The sequence below is a fragment of the Arvicanthis niloticus genome, unplaced genomic scaffold (assembly GCF_011762505.2).
Source record: "Arvicanthis niloticus isolate mArvNil1 unplaced genomic scaffold, mArvNil1.pat.X pat_scaffold_258_arrow_ctg1, whole genome shotgun sequence".
Lineage (NCBI taxonomy): Eukaryota > Metazoa > Chordata > Mammalia > Rodentia > Muridae > Arvicanthis > Arvicanthis niloticus.
The window spans coordinates 10,725-38,470 of NW_023045923.1; the positions used below are offsets into that span (position 1 = coordinate 10,725).

The window sequence follows — 27,746 nt, forward strand, 5'->3', positions numbered from 1 at the left end:
TTCCAGGCTCTTTGGCCTGATGCCAGCTAACACGCTCTGTTTCTGATACTCTGGAGTGGACCTCTCCTGAAACCTCTTGACTTGCACTAATAGCTGTGTTGCGAGCTGGATCTTTACAACACAAATAAGCTAAAAGCGAAAGCAACACAAACAAGAGGCCAACTATTGCTGCGGCGGCAATGGGTGAAAATCCGCCCACAACGAAAGCTTCCACCCCAAACATATCTCTCAGAGACGTACCTCGATCCTGTAATCTTTTAACCCGCCCCGAGTCTCGGGGGGTCTTCCACGGCGCCTTGAAGATGTTCCGCGCCCTTCTGTGTCCCCTTTACCCGCGAAAGAGACACGTGAGGCAGTGTTCGGGTGGTTACCACAGCGAGGCTTTATTCTTGTATCAGCAGAAGCAGAAAGACCCCAAGTCCAGAAAAGGCACTGCTATATGTACCCTAGAGTGGCGTGTTCACTTCTGATTGGCTGTTCACTCATTACCCATAATACACCCCGGGATGGGCAGTGACTTTGGCGAGCTTTTTGCCTTTCGCACCTGCATAGTTAGTTGTTTACTAGTGGGAGGACAGGATGCCCGCGCCATCTTGTAATGGCGAATGCTATCACGCTCACGCGGCTCCTAACAGTTGCTGTACTTTATTTCTTGAAAACAAAGCATGGCTTCCCAGAAAGTACATTTGCAATAATGGTGTAGCACACCTTGCTCACTGATAGAGTAACTCATAATTACTTATCTCCATCCACTGTGTCTCTATATAGTTGTAAAGTTATGAACAATAAACATTTATTCCATTATATATGACTATATAAAAACAGTGAAACTATTTTAATTTTTGTATTACTCTATATTGTCCAACCATGTGTAAAACATAATAATTACCTGCTGTTAATGGTGAAAAATCTAATAGCTAATATGATAATAGCATTTATTGGTGATAGAAATACCTCTATAGCATTATTGGGGATGGTTTTGTTTGCTTTGGAAAGATTGTTTTGTTTTCAGTACTGGGAACTGAATCCCAGATCTCATCCATTCTACTTGAACATTCTACCATTGAACCACATCTCCGATTCCTTTGGTGGAAATATATGTCAATTACAGAAAGTACTGTGGATATATCTCCCAACAAACATAGAACTATCTATGATATAGAGATCCCAATCCTAGATACATTACCAATAACTATGAGATAATTATGTCAAAGACATAACTATATTTTCACAGAAAGTAATTTGGTTTCAGTCCAAGTGTCCATGAAGATATGAGTAAATAAATAAAACGTAGTATCACTATGCACAGTTACCGGTCTTTATCAGTTGTGAGAATATAGATGAACTTGGAAAACAGTATTTTAAGTAAATTAAGCAGGCACAGAAAGACAAATGATGTCACTAATGTATGTAATCTAAAACACTTGAACTCATAGGACAAGTACGAGTAAATTGGTGATTAGCAGAAAGCTGGAGGGTAGTGGTAGGAGTTAGGAAGAAACTTAGGCAAAAATTAAAATTTCTAGTTTAAAAGGAGGACTAAATTCAAGAGGTCTATTTACGTCCTGGTGACTACAGATAATAACAATACACTGCATGTTTGAAATTGATCAAAAAGTAATTGTTTTACCACCAAAATATACATAAAGAATTTGTGTTAAGTGACTTGATTAGCTATTTACGCATCGTACATAGTATATTTATACATCAAAACATAAGGTGATAGCTTTATATACAAATATATACTATTTTTGTTTATAATTAAAAAAATTACTACATCATATGGAGACTTATACTGATGGAGATTAAATTGTTGCCTCTCGGATACAAATCTATTCTTTTATACCCTGACTTTGGTGTTGAACCACATCTCTGTTTTGCCAGATATCTCCAGGTTAGACTCTGTTTAAGCAAAGAAACAAACAAAAGTTGAAGGTGTTACTTCTATAGAGATCAGCCTGCCAGGAGTGAGTTCCACAGTGCTCACTACAGTCTCTAAAGGAAATGGGGCTTTTTGGAGAATTGGCAGGTTCTGGTTCTGCATCGGACAAAGCAAATGAGGAGACATATTACATCAGAATGGAAGGACAATATCAAGGATGGCTAAGTTACATCAAAAGAACCCAGGAGCCAACCTGAAAGTAGTCTCACTGAGTAAAGGTAGATTAATTTAAGCATCAGTCAAACTAATCCTGCAGATATTGAAACCTATATCTCTAGATTCATGAGTTCATGAATCCAAGAAAAACATAATTGGTCTCTTTAGAAAATCATCAGAATCCAGTTTATTACTCTGGAACCTAGCAGTAAATAAGTAAATATGATTGATGAGAGTAAAATAAAATGTTTATCTTTCCTAGGAGAATTAGACCTAGAGGAAACCAAGTAGTCAATAAAGAAAGATGTTCACGTATTGATGATGAAGAAAAAAAATCCATATACACATCAAGGTTTGCTATGATCTCCACTTGCAATTGGTAAAGCATGTTCTTATTTTATGGATCTTGAAGAAGACGCAGGATGCCTGGGTCATAGGAGTCTCCGTACTCAGGACACAGAAGGCAGCATGAACATCCTATGGCACTGTTTCTCTTGGCCCAGTGGAGGGATCTAAAACAGTACAATGCATACACTGGGTTTGTGTCACAGCAGGGAACACTAAACTGATGACACTTAATGCCAAAGGAACCATGCAGCTGTGATTGAATCAAATCAGGTCTGAGAAATAAGGACAATCTCACTGGAGTGGGTCCAGTATAATCCCAGAGAGCCGTATAAGAAGGAAACAAGGGTGCCAGAGATACAGAACATGGAGAGTCAGAGAAATGATGATGACCATTGCTGGCTTTGACAGTGGAGAAAGGAGCCACAGCAAGGCATGCATGTTGTCACTAGCCCCCGGAAAGGAAAGGAGAGTGGAGTCCTTCTGCACTCTCTAGATGGAGCACAGTTCTGCCCACTGGAGGCCATTTCAGATTTCTGCCTTGCAAAACATAAGACAAAAACTAGTATTGTTCTGAACTTCTAGACACCTGATAACTTGTTATAGTGATAATAAAAATATTATTAGGAAAAAAAGGATTTTTTGAAGGATCATAGTGCCTCTTCCCTTAACCTGGACAATGTAAAGGGATGTAGGCCATTGTTAAAAACTCAGTAAGTTGCATATCCAACCACATGTCTACTGTCTTCAGGCCACGTGTGGATGGTTTTATCAGCTCTACAAATACCATCATAGTTAGCTTTTGTCAAGTCAACATAACTTAGACATACCTGGGAAGAAATCATCTCAGCTAAAAACTTGTTTCCGTCAGTTAGGGTATGGACATGTCTGTGGGTCATTTTCATGATTGCTGATTGATGTGGTGGCAGATGCCATGCATGAGGAGCTGCAGTGGGCAAGTGAGTTTCCTGGAGACTGGAGACAGCCCACCATTCTGTAGTGCTTCCACTTCCATGGGTGTACCCTGGAAGAGGCATAGCCCCAGGACTTTGTCTCAGGATTGCTTCTTGCAATATACCTTCTCATGTTTGTCATTGCTACATTCCTCATACATCTGGCATGGTGTGATTGGGTGTGGGGAGACCCTCACTGCCTACAGCCTGGTGTGATTCCTTCCTGGATGATAGACAGCCCACTCTATTGGACAATTTTCCTGCAGACCAACATAAAGATGAGCTTTGATAAAATATTATTTAGATGAATTAATTATTTTACAGGATCCCTGATTTTATTTTAATAGTTTATTTAAATAAATAGTTTATTTATTTAAATAGTTTTAGGAAGTTAGAGCAGTTGATAGGGAATTTAAGGAAATGGTTTAAAATGTTTTGCCAGAAAGATATAATGCAGTTAGAATCAAGACTAGAACGTGCCCCTTCCATGAAGAATAGCAAGCAAAGGCTGTGTAGGTTAGAAAGCTTTCAGGCATTACAAGCATGTAATTGTACTAGAGAGAAAAACAGGCTTGGGACAAGTTAATGATCAAAGAAAACATTTCTTCTAGGTTGGGTCTCAGTTCTGGATCTTGTGATCTAGGGATGTAGTCACAAGCACAGGTTTTGGTGTGCACCATGAAAAGTCATGGTTATGAATAGAGTAAATAATTCTATTATAAGAATAGAGGATAGATAATTAGCCAACTTAGCTGGACAAGATTTCATAAATAAGACATAAGATAGTTGATGACCTGATTCTTGGTAAATACACATTGTTGTCAGTGAAGCATGGGGGAAAAACTTGCTACTGTAGACTGACTTGCTTAAACTTCATTAATCAATAACAAAAGAATTATTGCTTTTGGGTTACATTGAACTTGTGGAGAGAAAGATAGATGGGAAATGTTTAGTTAGGTATGAGTTTCAAAAGAAGAATACATAATCAATAATGCTGTTGTAATTTCCTTTTGGGTAATGATTTTAATTTGTTTTTGAAAAATATGTTTTTGTGGTGATTGTTTTTAGAGAATATGTAACTTGTGGCTATGAGGTAGGTAATCTTTTTCTTACATAGAGAACTCTGTCTTAGGTGGTATAAAAAGGCTAAAAGAAAAAAAATAAAAGTTGTTGGAGTCAACTCATTGGAGTTTGCACCATCCACCAAATGTGTGTGTGTGTGGGGGGGGTGTAAAATGGTTGAAGCCTGCTTGTTGGAGCTTAGAGAGAGAAAGAGAGAGAGAGAGAGTAAAATGGTTAAAGCCTGCTTGTTGGCTGTATGTATGTATGTATGTATGTATGTATGCATGTATGTATGTATATATGTATGTATACACACACACGTATATGTGTATATGTATATAGCGACTGGAGCTTTGTTCTATTCACTCAATGTGTGAATGTGTGTGTGTGTATGTATGTATGTATGTATGTATCTGTGTATATGTGTCAAGTTGTTGAAACTTTCTCATTGGTACTTGCTCCATCCACCAAGTGTGTGTGCTTGTGTGTCTGCTTTATATTGTCACTGACCCCACATCCCCTCCTTGAATCACTGAACATATTGTTGGAGCTAGTCTTAGACAATGTGGTAGGACCTAGCCCACTATAGGCAGTGCCATTCCGTGCGACTGTAAAAGGTAGGTAGCTGAGCAAGCCAGACAAGGTAAGCAGATTTCTCTCTGGTTTCTGCTTCAAACTCTTAGCTGACCTCCCTCAAGGATGGACTATGTCATGGACGTGTAAGCCAGATAAACCCTTTCCTTCCCAAATTGATTTTGGTCAGTGCTCTATCACAGCAACAGAAAGCAAACTAGAACAGAAACCCAGCAGGAAAACTGGTGAATTTTTAGAAAAATGAAACTAAACAAAAAAAAGCACAACGGATTATTTTTAAAAACATTAAAAAACAATAGCTAAGCTTCAGAGAATGGAGATTTAGACAACAGAGGACTTCTCAACAAACACCACGGAAAACAGAGGTCTGGCCATTTTTAAGAGCTGGAAAAAATAATTGGGGGCTGGAGTTGTAGGAGTGCTCGCCTAGCATGCATGGGGCCCTGAGTTTGATGCCCAGCATCACGTAAACTGGGCATGGTGGTACATGCCTGTGATTCTAGCACTCAGGAAGTCTATGCAGGGCAGTGAGTGCAAAGCCTCAGCTACATATTGAGCACAAGGCCAGCCTGGGGTAACCCTATAGAAGTAGAAAATAAGAATTGGAAGTGGGAGTGGGAAGGAAAACAGAGAAGAGCAGAGGGGAAGAGGAAGAAGGGCATTTCCCCCCAAAGGAAACTTGTGCAGAATTGTTACCAGTAGACAGATGTTAGAGAAAATAGTAAGAAATATTACTAACTGAATAGGAGCCCAGAACCTCTGAAGAAAGCTAGACATGAATGAAAAACAACAGAACTAGAAAGTGTATACATAAATCCAAATAAATACTGAACAATAATAATGCTTTAAAGACTTATTATGTATGAGCATAACATACAAGACAATAATGGCACAGAATGGAAAGGCAGTAAAGTGGTCAGTGTTGTAAGAACCTGGAATTACTGGGGGAAAAAAAGCAAAAGTCATAATCAACATTAGATTTTGATATAACAAAGATGAACACTGTCCAAGCTTGGTTAAACATTAAAATGATAACCAAGGAGCTCTGGGAAAATAACAACAGCAATAATCCCCAGGTACTTCCAAGTACTAATTAATGTAATCACAATCATTCTGGGACCCACAATACCAAGCTCTTAACAAAGCCAATTTGCTGACCCAATGTTTTTTATTTCTACTCTCACATTTGGAACACTTAAGGGACAGAACATTCATTAATCTGTTAATGTTTCTTCTTTCAAAAACGTTTTATTTTAGTGTGTGTGTGTGTGTGTGTGTGTGTGTGTGTGTGTGTGTGTGTGACCACAGGCAGAGGCTAGATGTCCATGGCGGTCAGAGATGTTAGATCCCCTCAGGAGCTGGAGTTGCAGGGTTCTTGTGAGACACTTGATTCAGATCATCTGCAAAAGCACACATACTCTTGACCATTTCTCTGGCTCCAATTAATGTTTCTTCTTCATCATTACTCGATAGACGCTCTGCGTTGCCAGGTGACTGCCTGTTTACCACATGTTCACATTCCACCAACAGAGGGCAGCAGCAGACCACGATCCTGTTCACCTCATCTCGCCACTTTCATATCTGAACTTGGAATAGGCAAAATGTTTTATTCTGTGTTATAGTTTGTTGCTTCTTGTCACCAAGAAGGAGATGAACATGATGAGAAAGGCTCTTCCATGTTAAAAACCACTCCTCCAACTGAACTTCACTACCAGCCCCCAGCTATGCTTCTTCCTCAGCATTTAAACTTACATGTGGAAGTGGTTTTCATGAACTGGAAAAAGAAATGAGCCAGGCAAACAACAAATTTGCTTTTCTTTTCTCCTTCATCTGTCAATGCTACCCAACCATTTCATTGGAAACATAAATCAGTAGCAGCTGCCTTTGGTCATGGCGTTAATTTTCTGTGCCAGAAGAGATATGATGGGTCAGTCCTGACATTTTACTATCCACTTTTTAAAAAAAGCAATGCATTTAAAAGGGACCTAGAAAACTAACATACATGAAGAATACTAAACACTAGGCAATTATGTAACAATCCTGAGATTTCCAGTACCTGAAGAAACTAACACAACCACTCTGAACACCGTTTTCTCATCTGTGAAACAGTACTGGTAACGTCATACACCACAAACAGTTGTTTAAATGGGCATTTGAGAATACTTTTGATTATCAACAATATTGAGGGAAATGTTGCTTTATTATCAGTGACTGGCCAGGGCATTCTGGGAAGACCTCTAAGGATTCAGATACCTAGGCAGGAAGAAAGAGCAGGAAATTACGTATGTGGCAGATTGGGTGAGGGGCAGGCTTGAATATTATATGGCACAAAGACACTGCTGCCTTTCCTTATGGTGGTGGCTTTTTGCATTTTAGAACAAAAAAGTATTAATTTCGATTTTTCCTGTCATGGAAAGGGACACACATCGGATGAAGAAAAAAGTAGATATCTCAATAAGGAATTCAGAGGAAACACTTTATACTTTGTTCATTGACAAATTCTATTCCTCTGTGTTATGCAAGAGAAACCTGAACAGTGTGGAGGCTAACAGGAGCCAATGAGCAAGCAGTGGAGAGGTGGTGACAGCAGGCCAGAGTCAGCAACCCCATGCTGGCATCTGTGATGTGTCAGGCTCCGTGTGCCAGATAAGGAACAAACTGGCATGCTTCCCTACCCTCATGAAGTATATCTAGATAGCAGGTCCCCAGTGCCTGTCTATGAGCATGGTAGAACAGAACTGTGTGTGGCAAAATCTTAGCTTCCTCGGAATCTGAAAACAAATCCCATCCACAAGATAATGAATCAGACACTTTAGGACAGGGTACATGGGAAGCTATATTTTTAATGTGTCCTCTGGTGATTCTGAGAAATATCACCAGTGTTTCTCAAAAGGTGAACTTCTAACCACATTTTGTGTCAAACCAGCCTCTTTATGAGTGTAGTGTTTATGTTTTCAGGGTACTCTGAGGCTTGAGAAGCAGTATGATAAAGCTTTCTCTGATACCCCTTCCTCCCTCCCTATGAAATAATGCACATACGAAAGCACACTATACACTGTATAGCACGGTACAGTCAGTTAGATAGAGTTCTTAGAATCTTTCACCAAAATGAAAAGTCCAGTGTAATAATGCACCTTGTAACCACATTTTAATCCACAAGAGGCTGCCATGCAACTCCGACCACATATTCTAGCGCCTACTGATCAAGAAATCTTAGGGATGCATTTCTCAGAATGTGCTCCCACACCCCATATCACTGTGATGGAGTCAGTGTGGAACAGAAAGAGGCAGCAGTCCTAAGAGCTAAACAGGCCTCCAAATGTGCTGGTTAGTATTCTGTGAACCTGACAAAAAGCAAGGGTGATCTGGGAAGAGGGAATCTCAAGAGAGAAAAAGCCTCTGTCACATTGGCCTTTAGGCAAGTCTGTGGGGTATTTTATTATTATTATTATTATTATTATTATTATTATTATTATTATTATTATTAAGTATTGATGGGTTTCGGGGCTGGGCACTGTGGCACCTAGGCAGGTGGTCCTGAGTTGTACAAGTATGGGGGCTGGAAAGATGGCTCAGTGGTTAAGAGCACTGACTGCTCTTCCAGAGGTCCTGAGTTCAATTCCCAGCAACAACATGGTGGCTCACAATCATCTGTAATGGGATCTGACGCCCTCTTCTGGTGTGTCTGAAAACAGCTACCGCATGTTCGTATAAATAAAATAGATAGATCTTTAAAAACAAAACAAAAACAAAATGAAAGGAGATCAAGTAGAGCAAGCCATGGGGAGTAAGTCAGTAAGCTGCATTCCTTTATGGCTTCTGCTTCAGTTCCTATCTCCAGGTTCCTGCCTTGACTCCCCTCAGCGACAGACTTCCACCTTGAAGCAGAAGATAAAATAAGCCCTGGCCTGCCCAACTTGCTTTTGGTCAGTGTTTTATCACAGCAACAAAAACCAAACTAAGGCACTCATGAAAATCATTACTCTTCTCATGGTAAAGCCATGGAAAGTAATGTTTCTAGCTGAATATGGTAACTTTTCCTTAAGGTTCTTCTGCTGCTGGCCAGTAAAGTAGAACTGAGCACCCACAATACTTAAGTAGTTTCATCTCAGAAAGTCACAAAACATATACACTCTGCTAGGGTACTACAACTTTTCCTACCATGACTAGTATTTAGGAGGCAGATTCTGTGTAAGCATGGTCTCGTGGTTCTCAAGCCCCTGAATGTTCACCTTTCACAACCGACCATGAAATTCAAATTCAAGATGCAAGAGTCAGGACAACATAGAAACTAGGTAGATGGACAGAGAGTTAAGAGAGGACACTAAACTCCCACTTGAGATATGATGACTGACAACTGCCTTGAGAAATCCGGTGACGATGCTCCACACGACTAGAAATGAAGAGTGTGAAGATCAGAAGAAGGTTAAGTTACAGAAATAAATAACGGATACTACCCTGTATGGGGACCAAAATTTATTTTTGATAATACATTTCAGATGGTGGAGACATCGCAGACTTCATCTTGGAGTGGCAGGGAGTTTGCATGATAACAAAGGAAAACTTATCACCTTACAGAGTGATATAAGACACAAGATGCACAAGAGTATCATGGATGGGCCTCAAACAGAGGATCCAAAAATGAAGACTTGAATCATGAAAGCACAGAGTTGGAAAGCCTATATGAGATTAAATTTTCTAAGATTAATCACCACAGTTAAATAGCACAGAGAGGTAGCAAGGACAGCAATGGAAAAGAGGCCGCTATGTTCCCAAATATCGTGCCATTAATGCAAAGAGCGGCTGAGAAGAAGGGTATAGGAGCCTCCCAGATGTTGCCAAGCATGCTTAGCTGTCTCCTTTCTCTTCATATCTGTGATTGAATTGTTTTCTTCACAGGTTATCAGTTATAGTCATGTTGTCACTGAGCCTTAAGATAGGCCTGCCTCAGAACAAGTCAAAGTCAGCTTGACTACTCTCAACCTTTCATGGACTCTCACCTTAATACCCAGGGGATGCTAAAGTTATTGTCCGTCAGGTTTTGTGGTGAACATCATATAACATATGTGGGCATCCAAGAAAAAACATTGTTCACTGAATGTGAATGGAATTTGAGAAGTGGGTGAAAAGTCTCTTCTCTTGGAATACAGAAATTATACCTCCTCTTCAAAAATAAGTATAAGACAAAATTAAGTATAGGTAACATTATGTAGCATGATGGGCAAGGCATAAACAAAAACACAAAAGTCAGATATACTGAGGTCTGAATCCACTATGTCACACTTCAGACCGGCCAGTTCTTCAGTGGTGGTTGGAGGAGCTGAATTGAGTGACATGTGAAGGTTCAACCATGGGTCTCTACTTCTAGTGGGAGCAGTACATGGTAAGAGCATTACTGTATAGATTGGTCAGACAGATGAGGACCAACTCTCCCCCCATTGACATCTGGCTAGAGATTAAGCTCAGATGATAAGACTTTACTTCAAATGCTCACTTTCCCTCCTGATAAGCTAAGCTACTGGGAGCCAGAGCTCGACAACTGCCAAACATGTTCTTTGTACCCTACTTCCTTGGGTGAGGCTCTATCTACCAAGCAGCTTCTCTTGGCAACTGGCAGATTGTTATCAGGGCATTGTGGTTGCTTTAAATGCACCATAGATGCCCTGGGGGAAATGCTGAGACACCAATCCTAGAGAGATATGAAATAATGTCTACTCATGCCAGACAGGAAACTGATCAGAGATCAAAGTACAGACACTGTCAAAGGCCAACCTATCGAACCAATGAGTTTTGTGTTACAGAAATATGTGAGGGGTTACTGATAGGAGCAGAAATTACTCAGAGACATCTGTATCACTAAGCCCACCCTAGTGTGGATGACAGTTCACAAAAACTAAAAACCTGGAACACAATGCACATCCCACAAGCAATTCAGTATTTTGGAGAGGTTTTTTTTTTTTTTTTTTTTTTTCCTAGGTGGCTTAGTTGGTCTGAATCTCTTCCAGGTAACTCTGCTAGACTTTGCTTCTTCCAGGCAGATTGGCTTCTCTGAGAGTGACTCTGAACAATTCTTACTGCTTATATACACTTGAAGCAGGGAGTGATTCTGGTCAGTTTTAGGGACTTCCTGAAACCTATTTTGAGTCATTTACTTTCTGTTTTAAGAAGCTTACCTGCAGGATGAAGTGTTTCATCTCCGTATAAATAGCCTGTTTTGAAAATCCTGTTGTTTGACATCTCCTTTATATATCTTAACAAATTTCCTTCCAAAATGCAAGGCCGGCCTCAGCAGTTAGCTATTTCACAGAAACAAGGAGCGCTGCACCTACCGGCTGCTGCTGAGGCTTAAACTTTTGATGCAGGAGCCCCTGCTCCAATCATGACTTCTTCAACAAACTGTACTAGCTTTGGAAGACTCTGCTCTCCATAAGACATCATAGGCATTAAAACCTTACAGCCTTTCATCTAGAGCTAATCATATCTCTGAATTCACATTGACTTGAGAGGCTGAACTACTAAGCATGTACGGAACCCCCGCTCAGTCTCACAGCTCAGACTTTAGAACGGTGGACAGCATGTGCTATAATGGCTTGCTGTAGGCTAAAAACAAGTTTTATACATAGAAATTTTGCATTCTGTTTAAGCTACAGAAATCTTGAGGTCCTGTTTTTCCAGTGTGTTCCTGATGCCCACGTCCCATGCTTTGTGCAAGTAAAAACAGAGAAACTGACTTTTTTAAAGAGCTGGGCATGGTGGGGCATACCTGCAATCCCAGCACTTTAAAGGTGGTCGTAGGAAGTGCAAGGTCGGGGAGTTCCACCAAACAAAGAGGTAGCTCTAAGCCAGCATGGGACCCATGAGTATCTGTCTCAAAACCAAACCAAAATCCCAAATCAAGTAAAACCTCACGAAGAAATCTAAAGCAAAACAATAACTGGAAGTGAAGTGAAGGGCAAGTTGGAAGAGGTGGGGACACTGGTGGAGGGAAATGACTGATTATGCTGCGTACTGAGGTACTCAGAAAATGACGCCTGTACTTACCGCCAAGCATTTAAAATAAAGGTGGAGAAAGATTACCGTACAGGCTGGTTTTGTGGGTCAACTTGACACAAATTAGTCATCAGAGAGGAAGGAGCCTCGGTTGAGAAAATGCCACCATGAGATCCAGCTGTAAGGCATTTTCTCAATTGGTGATCAATGGGGGAGGGCCCAGCCCAAGGAGAGCAAGCGGTGCCATCCCTAGGCTGGTAGTCCTGGGTTCTATAAGAAAGCCGGCTGAGCAAGGCATTAAACAGTACCCCCATGGTCTCTGCATCAGCTCCTGCTTCCAGGTTCCAGCCCTGCTTGTGTTCCTGTCCTGACTTCCTCCAATGAATTCGAAGTGTAAGCCAAATAAACCCTTTTCTCCTCAGCTTGCTTTTTGGTCATGGCGTTTCATCGCAGCAACTGAAATCCTAACTAATTCCTTTCTTCTTCTGGCTTCCTGCACTAGTAAAGCAGTTACACGTCACACTCTGCCCCTCCTGGGCGACAGTCAGCCTTCCCCATGCTCCTGAGGAGGAAAAGCCTAGAAATGGGCTCTACACTTCCTGGGACTGAGCCACCAGAAAAGCTGGAAGCAGCCCCGGGGCCAGTTTCTCCCGCCTATGGGTGGGGCCACGAAAATCAATGGCCTTCAGCATCAGGCCTTCGGGCCTGGGCGGTACACAGAGGAGTGGAGCACGTCCTAGGTCCCTCCCCGCCCCGCCCGTGGCCAAGATTTTCTGGATCTGGGGGTGGGACGGTGCCCACCTCCTCAACATAAGGCCCTTAGGTTGTTCATGTAGGGATGTGGGATTCGTCCCCCGGTATGGCCTGCCTTCAGGCTCAGGAAAGAAGAGGTGTTCCCAAGCTCTGCCCCTTGGCCGCAACCTCAAGTCAGATCTGGGCCTTGGGGCGGAATAGGCCCTAGACTCCTCCCGTCTCCCAAGATCGGAAGGTTCCGAAGGGAGGGCGTACCCCGAACAGACTGCCAGCTTCAGCCTTAGCCTGCAGCTTCAGAAGGGAGGAGGTGCCCAGGCTCCGCCCCTCGGGGGGCGTAGTGAGGCCCAGACCCCGCCCCTCTCCTGCAGCAGCTGGTTCCGGCCTCCTCTCCCACCGGTCCCGCCTCGCTGCCGGAGCGTCTGAGGACCGCTCAGTGGGAGGAGCACGGAATCGGCCTGGGTCCTTGGTAGCACCCGCTGTGTGCTCGTGGAGCCCCACTGTGAGCGGTGAGTACCACGCGGCCCCGGGGCGTCTGTGCAGGCCTTTCCCACGATGTAGACCCGGGGACACGGGGCGAGCTGGGGAGTGGCCGTGGAGCTGGCTTCTGGGGTGACCTCTCTGCCTGTTCCCCAGCCTGCGTCGCTTTAGACTGGGAGTGGCTCTACTGGGCGCCCCGGGAGTTCTCGCCTTGGTGTGAGGGCCGCACGGCTCGGGTGTCCGTCTACCAGGCCTGGCCCACAGGATAGAAAGGAGCGATTGTGCCCGGCAGATTGGAGTCCCCAACACCGGGCCAAGGCAGGTGGGGTGAGATTGAGAGACTCCTCAGTGGAAGGGTTGGGCATAGAGTCCAAGGTGATTGATTAAGAAACCCAAGGACAACGGGACTGTACTACTCGGCCAGACCGGAGCACTAGAACCCCACATCTCCCTGCAGCACGCATGACAGCTTCCAAGCAGAAGTTACCGAACTTTTGGATTTAGGACGGGCTGCGCGCCTAAGGAACCTTTGTTATATGGATTTTACCTATTGATTTTTGCCGCATATAAATACAGCATATAGACACTTAATATACTTAATAATTCAGAATAGACCAATAATAGTTAACATAACATTTTTAAAAAATCTTGTCTTTTCAAAAACACTGTTATTGCTTAACCTTTCTGCAAATCTCTGCTTAGAAGACACTCAGCCCGTTGCAGTATGCCATGTCATGTAGCTTCCTAAGACTTTTAAGTATATTGGTGAAAATGTAACATTGTATTGTTTAGAGGTGGTTTTGACCGCCCTAAAAACCCGCACCTGTGTTTCTCTGCAGCATACTTCAGAACCACTGAAGTGGCCAATGCTTAGGAGGCATAGTTCACTGGGTTTACCACTTTGTTTATGGTTATTCCACCCGGCACGGTGGAGCGAGTTAACCTCTGATACCTCTGAGCACTCTGGACCTCACTTTAGAACTGAGTGCGAGATCCCCACAGTTTGTGGTGACCCTGGGCTTCTGCAAACTCAGTGTGCATGTGTTCACGTGTACCTTGGTTGTTTTTATGTAAACATCCATTTCCATGTAAGCATCGGGTTGCTGCGTCGATGTAGCAAACCAAACCTGTGGTTTCCGGGAGGTGTGTATGAACAGACCATGCCAAATGTGTAGGGGTTGCTGTAAGATTACCAAGTAGTTGAGAGGTCATCTTTAAAATATCAGGTAGCATGTTTTTGCCTCCTTTCCCCTATGTTCAGCTCTGTTTGTGGTTTCTAGCCTTGGATTTGTTGAAATACTTGTCCTAGTCTCTAAATTCTGCCACCTCCACATTCCTGGTGAGCACTGTCTGTGGCCCTTTTTCGGCCAATAGAAAGCAATTGCCCAGTGTTGTCAGCGTGTGATAGATGGAATCCTGCATTAGATTTTTTTTCCCTTTGTTTCATGCTACCTATACAAATTTGAGATAGAAGTTATATACATATTATCAAAAATATATATCTAAGAGCAAACCAATTTCTTTATTCTCTACCCAAAGAGGCTATGGTGTTCTGATTGAGCAGCTTAGACACATTAGGTCACGCATTAGAAATGATCTGTACACGTGCTCTTGCTCCCACAGTTGGGGGAAAAGGGGACTGGCATCGAAACTCTGAGCACTTGTGTTCTGGTGTAAGACTTCACCTTGATGCTGGAGCCTCCCTTTTTATCTCATCCCCAACTCTTCTGGACCTTGGGAAATTCATGATTTTAAAAGACGAAGGGCCTGTCTGGAATTCACAGTCAAGAGCATAGGTAACTACTGTTCAGTTGAGATCATTTCCTGTCTCTACGTGTACGTGAAACACGGTCACGTAAGAAAGCAATACCTGCTAGTAAAGTGTGCATCGAAAGCACATGCGAAGGAAACCAGAGGCCTACATGTGAAGATGACAATTAAAATAAATGGTATTTATTCCCATGTGCCTGGCAAACGACATCGTCTTGTTTCCTCCATTCTTCTGTCTTTTAGGAGGAAACACTTCTTCATGAGGTAGCTAGAGTCTGGCTAGATAGGAAAATCCCTTCCAGCCTGTGTCTGCTCTTGGCCTTGTGGAGGTTACTGGATCTCACAGAACCTTAGTGTCTCTGACTTTAGGCTGTTGTTAGTAGGTGTCCCAAGCACCCATGGTTTCCTGAGAGAGATTTATACTAGTATTTCTGCTTGTTTCTTCTCAACTCTGGGTACAGCGGTGTTATATTTCTGTAGCTTGAAATAGGCCATAATGAGAATATTTACACCATGGAAATCATCCAGCACTCCACGTATGTACGAGCTTCTTCTACCCGGGAACAAATTGCTAAGCATTTACCAGCACACTGCTGCTGTTGTTGGAGCCAAGGTACATTTAATTGGTTTCTTTTCTCTTTCCTTCTTTCTTTTTTTTTTTTGGGGGGGGGGTAGGGGAGCAAAACCAGACCCCTTGGCCTGAATAAAGATACTAGGTATGGAGTATTTTATTCAAGTCTTCCAAATTTTTGATAGATGGGGTGGGGGAGGCTGTATTTAAAATATACTAATATTGATCAACATTCTTTTGTGTGTGTGTGTGTGTGTGTGTGTGTGTGTGTGTGTGTGTGAAAAACCAGACAGCAAAAACCACAACGATGCAGTTCTTATGCTGCTACTGTATGAAACAAGCCATGGCAATATATAAGTAAAAGAACGTATCTGTGTTCAAATACAACTTTATTTACAGAACAGGTACTGGGCCATAGTTTACAAACCCTTATGCTAGAATATAAAGAGGAACCCTGTTTCAAAAATATCTTCTGTGTAGAAAAGGAGATTCTTCAGGAATTCTGGGCGGGCCTGGAATCTTCAAGATGGATGTGTGTGTGTGGAAGTTGAAGCTACAGAGGACTTAGAAACAGTCATAGAGGAATGCAAAGTAGGTTGTTCACAGAAGGACTCCATGGCATGCACAGTGAGTGGGAATCCTTATTCCCAGCTCTCTGGAGCCATCTCACATTTACACTGGGATAGATGGACCCACCTTCTAATACAGTGTAAACTTTAATTGTAGGCGCGGAACCAGCAGCATCTAACAGCTATCCTAACTTCAGGAGCAGGGACATTGTGTATAATACATATGTATAATACATGTGTGTAATATTTATTGTATCTCTTATATATACATGTTTTACACATACTGTAGGTATGTGCATATTTATTACCTGTTTACAAATGTAATTTGTATTCCTGTGTGATCTCACACCCAGGAATTTAAAGTAGCCTTAGAAATGGAAAATCAACACTAAACTATTAACAGTTGCTGTTTTTGAGAAGGAGAGAAGGGTGAAACCAAGTCAGGAGCCTTCTCCGTCCTAGTGTCTGTAATCTAAGAACGTCATCTGTCCTGTCAGATTCATGTGTTGTTTTGCAACTTAAAGCAAAAAAGTAAATCCGAACAGCCTATGCCTTTAAAGGGAGATGGGGTGATTTTTTGTAAGAATGCTCCTACATCACACCCCCTAAATAAGGTAAGTGTCTCAGTGTTCCATTGCTGTGAAGAGACATCATGACCGTGGCAACTCTTAGAAAAGAAAGCATTTAATTGGGGCTGGCTTAGTTTCGGAGGTTTAGTCCCTTGTCATAACCAGGGACTCGGTGGCATGAAGGCAGACGTGCTTGATCTACATCCAGATCCTCAGGCAGCAAGAAGAGGAGATGCTCAAAGCCCACCTCAGGGACGCACCTCCTCCAACAAGGCAATGCCTCCCAACCCTTCTCAAGTAGTGTGACTCCCTAATGACCAGGCATCCAAGTGTATGAGACCATGGGGGCATTCTTGTTCAAACCACCACGGCAAGTGACATTGTCATGTCACATTTCGGAACGAGTATATGTAATACTAGTATATTATTAACTCACAATATTCAGAGCAAACCCTCTCAAGTCAAAACATTTTAGTATATATTCCTACTGCTTGACTTAAATTCTTACCAGTGGTTAAAAGTGCTAAAAGCAAAATGTTTGTTGATGGGCCCTTGTACAAACCATTGCACGGGTGATACAAAGATCTGGTAGGTAGTTTTTAAGATAAAAAGTCTAAACTGAGTATTTTCCTGTGATTTCTGTTTTTGAGGAAAGAGTGTGTGCTCATGGTTTTGTGTGTGTGTGTGTGTGTGTGTGTGTGTGTATGTGTGTGTGTGTTCATTTGGATAAAGAAACTGGGTTTATCACATTAATGAGTGGATTTCTTGTGACGGGGTTAATGTGAGTTTTGGATTTTCCTCAACCTTGCTTCTTAGAGCTTTGCAGCAAAAGTATATTCTAAATTTGCTTGTGATAAAAGCTAATCTCTGCAGTTGCAGTTGTTTTACAAGTAATTCATGGAGGAAACAGTTGCTCCATTCTTACAGGAGTTACCAACAGGCTGCCTGGCAGCAGAGCCTTTCAGGTCTTTTTCCCAATGAAGAGAAGAGAAGAGAGGAGGGGAGGGGAGGGGAGGGGAGGGGAGGGGAGGGGAGGGGAGGGGAGGGGAGGGGAGGGGAGGGGAGGGGAGGGGAGGGGAACAAGGCATGGGGAACTGAAAACAGGTGCACTGACCACTGCAGTCATGCTGTGCTGTGCTGACTTCCCCCTGGAGTCAGCTGTGACCCTTTGTCCACTTGATTGGGAGCTTAGAAGGTTCCTTATAGGCGTAGTGCCATCAGCTGACCATCTTCCTGGACCCTTTGGGTGCCTCCCTCCCCCTTTGGGTGCTTCCCCACCCCACCTCCCTCCCCTGTCTATCTCTGGCTTTCTGTCTCTCTCTTGCTTGCTCACTTGATGTCTCATTTTGAACTATTTTAATAAGAAATCTGGGGCACACAGGTACATGGAGAAGAGAGTGATCTGGCTTCTACAGTCTGAACATTCCCTAGTGACCAGTCCCTATTGACCAGTCTCATTTCATCTGTATCCTTCTTCCTCCCTCCTCACCTTCTCCCCATGCCAGGAGTTGTCATCTTCATGTTTAGCTACTTAAATTAACAACAAGAACAAACACCTTTCTTTGTGGCGCTTTTCTTGTTTGTCTGTCTTTCAGTTGCCTCGTGTGAGCCAGGTGGAGCCTCTGTGAGCCTTGAACCCCTTCCAGCCTTTTCTCTTCCCTCTTCCTAAAGCCTTCCTCTGACCCCAGTTGTAACTAGTTTTATCTTCCTTCTGGGCCTTATTGTACTGTAATTAAATGTGTGCTTATGTCAGTATTTTTGTTAGGTTGTAATCTTTGTCTTAAAGGTGTGTCTTTTTATCTTCTTTTCTCCTGTGGCACCTAGTAATTACTACAAAGAAGATCCTCAAGAAATGCCAAGCTAATAAGACTCACTGGAGGGGGACTGGATAGATGGCTCATCAGTTTAAGAGCACTAGCTGATCTTCCAAAGGACCTGGGTTCTGGTCTCAGCACCCACATGATAGCTCACAACCATCTGTAACTCCAGTTTCAGGGAATCCAATGCCACCTTGTGGCCTCTCCACCTGTACCAGGCACCCAGACGTTGCACATGCATACATGCAGGCAAAACCACTCATGCATTAACTAAAAATATACTAAAAAGAATCAATGAAGGAATAAAACGAGTGTGAAAGATACATTTTCAGACATTACCTACAGCTGAGTGAATTTTCTCTCATTTGCATAGATTTTTGAAAGTCTTAAAAAGTTGTGTTGGACCAGTTATTTGCTTTGCTTGGTTTTGTTTTTGTTTTGTTTTGTTTTTGTTTTTTGTTTTTTGTTTTTGTTTTTTTAAATAACATCTGTATCTGGAGCCTTTAGATCTGTCTAATCTTACAATGCCTCTTCCCATTCCAGGAAAAATACTTAAAAATCCATATCTTATTGGGTCCCTTTTTTTGAATGAGAGTGTTTCTTGGTTCTTTTTAATAAATGTGTTTTAAAGTGTAGATTTAAATCTTTAGGAAGAGAATGGGCTTCTTTTCTAGCCTGCCAGACTTCATGCAGTAATTTGGTAACAATCTCATCAGTTACTGTAACTCATGTCGTAGAGCTCTCAGAAGGTACATTGCTTAATGTGTTAACTCATTCAGTTATCCCAGTACTCCTTGTAATGTGGGCAGAGATGTAAAGACAGGTACTGTGACTTTAAATCTGCAAAGAAACAAAGTGATGTTTCTTTAAGCTTCTTTAAGAAGATAGAAGAAATTCTTGTCTACTGCCCTAACAGGCAGTCAAACTAAAGTGCAGATTAGAAACCAAAGAATTGGGAATTAAATGTTACAAACTTGCAAGGACATGAAACCACATTGCTAAGCACTGTGTGTCAGAGCAACTCAGCACTGGTTCTTACCACTGGATTCTTTATTAACTACGTTATGACACCCAGCTCCCTGAGCCAGCAGTTTCTTAGACTTTGCTGTTAAGAGTTTCCCCAGGCACTCTGTGATAGAATTACAGAACAGGCTACAGGTTGCATGGTTCATGAAGATGCACCATTCTAAGTTGGCCTCCTACATAATTCACTACTTTGAATCTTTGGTTGAGAAGAAGAGCAGCCAATAGACTTGGTCAAGAACTGCCAAGAATCTGCCATGCGTGAGAGCTGTACCAGGGAGATGTAAGGAAGCTCTGGGTTCCATTCTCCAGCCTCGGGACTCAGGATGTTGTTTCCTACATTAGCAAAGATAAGGAATCAGTAGCCTTCATGCTGCTGTTGCCTTTACTATTCACACCAGCCCATCCTTTCAAAGTTGCCCAAAATTAAGGACATTTTAGGGCGCTTGAGGCTGTTGGGTCCTCACATAGATGCCTTAGATTTGAAGAATATTTGTGAGCATATTTTTTTCAAACACTATTTAGTTCGGGTATTCGTATGTGAAATGTGGGTGCAAAAGTTGTCTGTGGCAAGGGAGGCCTGAGATTAACTCCTAGCTAGGTTACTACCCAGAGGCCTCAGCTGGTGACCTAACCCTTCTGTCTTGTCACCTATAAAATAAGGTAGTGGCACCTTGTGGATGAGTTGCTTAAAGATTTTATAGCGCTTTGAGGTGCCTGGCACTGCATTGACAACCCACATATCCATGAGCAGTAGCTGCTTTTTGTGTATAATGCAGTTACTGTGCTTCCCAGTTTTGCTCCCGACCCCACCCACCTCTGGGCCTCAGCAAATGCATGAGTGGATCCCATCAGTTCCCTCTCTCATGTCAGGAGACATTGTAGTATAGTGGTGTTATCTCCAAACATATTAAGTCACGTTATCCTAAGACACATGTGGCCCACAAGCTGCAGGTTTGATATTCCTTCCTTGGACAGTCCAAAGAGGCACAGATACTAAGACTTAATGTCACTCTATTACTTGACACATCTCTGACCTAGTGAAGTTGGAATCACGTGCGTAAGCCATGCCATTCACTGAACTGGAACTAGAGTGTTATTGCCTAAGAGTTGGAGGGACTGCATTGTGCATTGCAGTCCCTATCTCAGCACGTCTGCCTATGGCTTCAGAGTATCCGACTGCCTGGCTGTGATAATGCCCTGCTGTGGGGCAGGAATATGCTGGGCAGAGAGAGGAGCCTCAGGTCCTGCAGGCTTTTGCTGTTCTTGTGGGAAATCATTGAGACCGATTTGTATACGTGAGCTTCTAGGAACTTGATTAGCATGGTCATTTTCTCTGAGTCTTAACAGTTCTGAGACCATGACTAGACCACCTTGGACCTCCAAAACCTGGCGAATGCCAAGGTAAAAGTGGCCCTGGGAGGTCCCTGGAGGCTACACATACAGCCTTTTGTGGTGACGTCCTTTCTCAGTCCTAAAATTTAAGTCAAAAGTTCATCCCCACATAAATTCAGGGGCTTGAGGAAATCATTCAGGTTTCTTTAAAAAAAAAAAAAATGAGTCTCAGCTGCTCCTGCTATATAACACTGCCCTCTGCTCTTCCTCCAGTCTTATATGCAAGCTGGGAATGATGGCACACATGCCTCAAATTCTAGCATTTGGGAAACTAAGGCAAGAGGATTGAGAGTAAAAGGCCAGACTAGGCTATGCCTGAAGACCCAGCCTCAGAACAACACACACACTCTCTCTCTCTCTCTCTCTCTCTCTCTCTCTCTCTCTCTCTCTCTCTCTCTCACACACACACACACACACACACACACACACAAATACAGGAATTTTAATCCAGCAACATGACTGCTCTAGCAAAGGATCACATCCATAGACTTTCTAGGTCTGTGTAATCTGGCTGGATTGCAGACACACTTGGGATTATAGTATGATCTGCCTGGACTGCAGACACACACTTAATACACACCTTTAATCCCTAACAATAAAGGTATAATTAGTTTGTAGAAGGAAGCACCCATGTTTGAAAGTGATGTCTAATTGAGTGGCAGACAAACTGATGAATCAGAGAAAGATTTGACAGAATGAGTCAGAGATACGATATTCCCAACTCTTACAGGAACAGCACCGGTAGGGGAAGCACAGAGAGAAGATGTGGCAGTTTTAACCAGACCATCTTTCAAAGACAGGTGACAGAGAGAACAGGTTAGACACAGGTCAAAACAGAGAGAGTAAGAAGGAGCCAGACAGATTAGATGTATTAGAATGTATTGCCAAAGTTAGTATGAGGCCAAGCAGAGAAATTGAGTGAGAGCCAAGAGAAACTGGATTGAATCAGTCAACTTGGAAGATTAGATTGTATGGAGGCTAGAAGCTGCCAGGCCTCGACCTAGAGATAGATAGACAGAGACAGAAATGCTCTGAGCTCAGCCCAAGCCGTGCACTCACACAGATTGGGTATGGCTCTTACCTCATTACGTCATCTGAGAAAATACACATCCACTCATTCTCACACATCTACAGCCACACACCCATTCACACACACACACATTCATATACACTCATTCACACACATACCCTCACATATATACACATTCATGCACACTCACATCGTAGGTGCAGAGAACATTGTTGGGGGGGGGGGTGTCTCTGCAGGCAAAACTTACTAAACCCACTAATGACCATAAGAAACCTCAAAGTGAAGATACACATACCCAAATGAATTTAGGGTTACCTTCCCAAGCAGAGAGTGAGGCAGGCTGGCCTAGAGCCCCACTTCTACCTCAGCAGGTCTGCTTTCTGGACTAGTGTTCTGTGCCCCGTGCCTATTTTTTTCTAGATGTCTACGGAATCTATAAATGCTGAAATTCAGCAACATTTTGAGAAACTGTTTGAATTAACTGCCCAGTGATACAAAAAATAAAAACCGAGTCTTCTGTTGTCTTGATTTCCTTCAGCTAACTTAAAATGAGTTAATTGGGTTCATTCTTTGTCTTTGAGATACAGGTACAGACACTGCCCCCTTCAGGATTGGGAAATCCCAAAAAGGAGAGAACTTGTCAAGCATTTCGGTGACCCTCCCCTGTCCCCCAGATCATGACCACATTTACAGAGCCTATAGAGATCTGCTAAGTACTACATGATCATTTCTGTGATGTATACCCAGAATCTCCAGTAAACTAAAAGGAAACAAAGGTTAGACTCAGGAAGGAACCACATCTTAAATTATAATCTAACATTTATCTACTGAGTTCATGTCTCATTAAGTTTTAACAAACTTTTTTTGTCAAAAGCCTCTAATTTAAACCAGATGGTCAGCCAGGAATGTATAACGGTCTTTATAAAGCCCCTCCAGTGGCTAAAAAGCCCCAAGTAGCCTGTTATGTTCCCAGCTTGGTGTTTTCCCTCTGGTCCTCGCCTCACCAGTAGGCCTCCACCACAGGGCCTTTGCATGGGATCTCGCCCTCTTGCAGATTGCTCATACCTTGACTGAGAATTACACGTAGGAGCTGTGCCTTCAATTCTCTGCTTGGTGGCTTCACTAAGGGATCTTTGGTCACCTGACCCTCCTTCCCATTGCCCCTGAGCTGCCTATTACCCTTGCCCTACTTTACAAAGAGCAGGGTCCCCACCCTACATTCTACGTGTACACTTACTTATTTGTTTAGTGTGTGTGTACTGGCCTATAATGGCAGGAGTTTGTCTCTGTCTCTTTGCTGGTGTACTCCTGGAACCTACCACAGTTTCTGCATCAATTAATATAAGTATCTATTGAATGCACGAGTCAGAAACTGTTTTTGAGGACTTTCTAGACCATCGTCCAGCCTTACCTTAGATCTGCAATCTACCTTATTTTGTGCATTGTGAAAGCGGAACACAGAAATGTTGGATGCCTGCATGAAAACCAATTCCTTAGCCTCCATTTCAAACTCTAGAACTATATGGCCTACTCTGGTCAGTTACCTAGGATAGGACAGAAGACAAAGGAAATAGACCAATAAATAACATCCAAACGTACCAAGAAGAGACAGCCTGGCGCAGGCTCTCCGACGGACGCTTAGCTTAGCCCCCATGTACTCGGTGCTCCAGAAAGAGGTGCTGCCAGAGCTGGTGACTGCTTCATTGTTTCAGTTTGTTTTGTTTGTTTTGGTTTTTTTGTTTTGGTTTTTCTTTCTTTTTTGTTTTTGTTTTTGTTTTTGTTTTGTTTTTCTTTTTGTTTGGTTTGGTTCTTTTGTGACAGGGCCTCACTATGTAGCTCTGGCTGTCCGGGAACTCACTATGTGGATTAGACTAGTCTTGAACTCATAGATCCACCTTCTTCTGCCTCCCAAGGTCTGGGTATACACCACCTTTAATTTTTTTTAAAGGTGTATGTGTGTGTGTGTGCGCGCACATGCAAATGTGGATGTAATGCCTGCAGAGGCCAGAAGCAGGCATCAGATCATCTGAGCTGGAGTTAGATGTGGTTTCGAGACATGGTTTCTGGGAATCAAAGTCAGGTCCTCTGGAAGAACAGGCAGCACTACTACCTAACCACTGGGCCAGCTGTCCTGTCCCAGAGCTGACTGACACAGAGCCACTGCTTCAGCCAAGGCCTTGGCTGTGCCACCATGGACTTCTAGTCTCTCCCAAAATAATTGTACTGGCTTCTCCAGTAAGTCATTTAGTTACAAATGCCACACACAAGACCCTAGCTTTTAGTTATAAGTTAAGAGGTTTTCATTCACTCAAAATCACTTTTATAAGTAACTGGAAGGATCAGAGTTACCCTGTTTCTGAGAAAATCCATTTCTCACATGCACCCACAGCACACGGACACCAAGGCCTTCCTAGCACTGGGGACAAGCTGTGGTAATTCTGCCTTCTTGGAGACATCTAACCTCGGAGTTTATGCTTACATAGACATCCTTGCTTTTTTTTATACAAAAAGCTTGTTTATAAGTAGCATAGTGTTTACACACCAGTCAGTGGGAATAGGACCAATTAATTTCTCTTTAAATAGAAGAAATGGAGCATGGCATAGCTGTCTTTCCAGTGAACTGAAGTAAACCCTAAACGTGACGACTGACTTTGGAGTTGAGAGCTGTGAACATTCAGGCGGTATATGTTCAGAACGGACCATGAAGAAAGGAGACCACACAGCAAGGAATGCAAAGGAAACCTCTCCCTGTCGCCACCTAGACTATTAATCTGTAATCTGTGCTTGTTATCTCTGCGTGTCCCAAGTGAGCTGTCCTGGGAGTGTGCTGTGGTGATCCCTGCCCTGTCAGGCTTGTACAGAACATACAGTTCCCAAGAAGCTGCCCCCAGACAAAAACCAAAAGCCCCAAACTGTGCACTCAGCCCACTACCAATGGGGCTCCGTTGTGCAGGATCCTCTGCTTCCTCTTCTGAGGGTGCAAGGGTAGTGTTGTCCGTAGGGACTCTAACATAAGGCAGCTTGACAGGATTCAGTTCTGACATGAGGTGTGACATAAGCCTAGTAAAACTGTAGGCTGAAGTCCAATCAAGAAGATGCAGCCTGTTTGTTTGTTTGTTTTGTTTTGTTTACCCTGATCATTGCTCCAAACAAATATGTCTGGTGGACAAAACCAGCATGCACCCTTTGGTCCTGGTGCTACTTAGAATATGGCTCAACATGCCTTTCAAGCAAGGGTGATGGTTTGGCATCCATTCATAAGCAGCACTCAGTCTTTCTGTTGCAACCCTCTTGTAAGATTGCAGCTTGGATATGGAACTTAGTCTGGGGCCACACATAGCAAAGCACCTTGGCCTAGATGGGAGCTGTGCTCCCAGTTAAACCAGTGAGCCTCTTTTCCTGGTGTTGTAGGCAGTGAGGCTCTCAATTGTGCAAGCACAGAGCTAGTTTTGCAACACTCTTTAGAGCTTTGTTTATGTAAGGGGGAATCTAGAGTCTGAGTCTCAAATTCAGGCACGGAGCAGGGGCTGTCCCATTCCCTCTGGGCTTACAGCACTGACTCTTATCAATATTAATATCTCACTTACATTCCTTGGAGATGAGAACATTTGGTCACCAAAGGCCATCTCAGTTTGTCTGTCACCCAGTTTAACCTTACTGGCAGACAAGCAGTTTACAAATGAAGTAGTTCACATATCTAACAGACAAATCAGAAATATTTAACTTTATTAGCTGTTAAGGAAATATAAAGATTGCTTTTTATCTCCAAACTTGGCAAAATGTAAGAACAAATTATCTTGCGGTCTGTTCACCGCTGTCAAGAAAGAACATTAATAGAACCTTTCCAGGGTGCTTGGGGGAAAGCAGAGATGCAAAATCCTTTCACCTAGCTGTCCTGCTTCTAGGAACTGTCAGCCGATGGCTTATTACGTGGATTAGGGGCCTCTAAACTCTTGTGTACAAAGGTGCAGCATTGTTTGGTGATATTCAGTGGCAAACAGCCCAGGTCAGGGTGAGCCTAGGTGTGATGCATGTTAACGTGGTGCTGGATACACACGAGTGAAGGCTCCAGATCCCACAGGCATCCCACATGGAGGCCACAGGGCAGTTACCAGCAAGACCATGGAGAACTCAGAACTCCTTATCTGCATGGCTTCGCCTTTATGTGACTACCTCAGGTTAGGATATTTGTGCCTGATACTTAGGCATTTGTTTCTTTATTTTGTGATTTTGTACCCTGCTCTCTCCTGTGCAGTGCAGTGTGAGACTCCTGACGTGCAGTGCATGTAGCTATCACTTCAGAGCAGGTTACCTTTGAGCCACTATCTTACCAAATAATTAATTAACTTTCCTCCCAGGAGGTAGGTACAGAAGGGTTTCCCACAGAAGGATGAAGTCATCCCTTTATTAAAATCCTCCTGTGGAAGAACTCTTATGCTTTCACTGACTGAGTGGCCAGAGGTGAGTGTTCCAGAGCCCCAGGTGTTCAGCTAAGCCTCCAAGGAGGGCAGGCTCTGAATGACCGCTTTAGCTTCGCTCTTTAGGAGTTGCCCAGTCTTTCTTATTTTTTCTTGTCCTTTTTACTTGTTTGCTTTTCCTCCTGCCTCCAATATCATTGCATTCTGTGAAACAGAAAAGGCAGACGCCTAAAACATACTGCCATGCATGCTGACTCTTCCCACTTACCCACAGAAGAAACCAGAATAATGTGCTGGCCTCGTCCCCAAATCCAGTTCACTCTCTGGGCCCATTCCTGTCTTACCGTGTTCTTATATGCAGATGAGATAGGTAAAACAGCGGAAAGAGGCCAGAGCAAAACCATAGGGGAGAAAGCACAGACAGAGAGGAAAGCTGGAGCCTGTGTTTACTTAAAAGTAGGTAGGGGCCCCTAGTCAATTGGTGGGCTTCCTGGACAAAGCTGCAGCCCTTGGGGTAGTTTTGGAGTTTTGGGGACTATGGCAGTACTTGAGGGTTAGTAATGGGTTAGAGTTTGACCAGGGGAAGGAGCTGACCTAGAAGGCATTGACCATGCCTAGGGTCTGTGCTAGATCTGGACCTATTCCCAAGCCAAAGGTCTTTCCCCTCACTTCCTCATTGAAATGTGGTCATTTGGGGATTTCTGGTGGAATTACCAAATCACTGGGACCTCCTGTATGGAGGTTTGCACCAAGAGTGATAATGTGGGTGGAGCCTTGGAGTGCCCTTAGAGTCTTGAATCCTCCAGATTTATGAAGAGGAATTATTTTCCAACTTCCAGGCAAAACCAGTTTTTAGTTGCTGTAGCACAGCTACTATTGTTTTTGACCTGTGGCTCAGTAAAGATGTGTAGGGAATGTGATAAGGCATGACTCAGGAGAGGTGCTAGAGGAAAGAATTATTCTGCCATGCGATGCTGAGCTGGTCCTTGGAGATTTCTGGTAGCTATCTTCAGCTAGGGGCAAGTGGGTAGCCTGGTTGGGCCAGCACTACGTCCACAGCAGGAGTGGAGCAATGGGAACAACCAGGGTTCAAACCTCACTCTGTCTCTTCCTAGGATAGATACAGTGTAGTATCCCTCGGAGCTGCTGTTCTACAAACTTGAAGTAGGACTGCCGATGTGCACTGCATTGGTAGAGTTCTCACCGGGACTGCAGAAGACAGCACAAGGGCTGCCTTACTCACCTCTCCCTCCTCATCCCCTTTTGCTTGAGGGATTTTTGCATGACCTTGGGTATAGGTATAGAAAAGGCA

General features: G+C 43.2%; 1 protein-coding gene across 1 annotated transcript in view; it reads left to right on the forward strand.

The window, feature by feature from the left end:
* The first annotated feature begins 13,159 nt into the window (after positions 1-13,159).
* LOC117701822 (cytoplasmic aconitate hydratase-like) overlaps positions 13,160-27,746 on the forward strand; it is a 56,885-nt gene continuing 42,298 nt past the window's right edge. The window contains exon 1 of the mRNA XM_034493246.2: positions 13,160-13,301. The gene's annotated coding sequence lies outside the window, so the exon portion shown is untranslated. The remainder of the gene's footprint in view (positions 13,302-27,746) is intronic.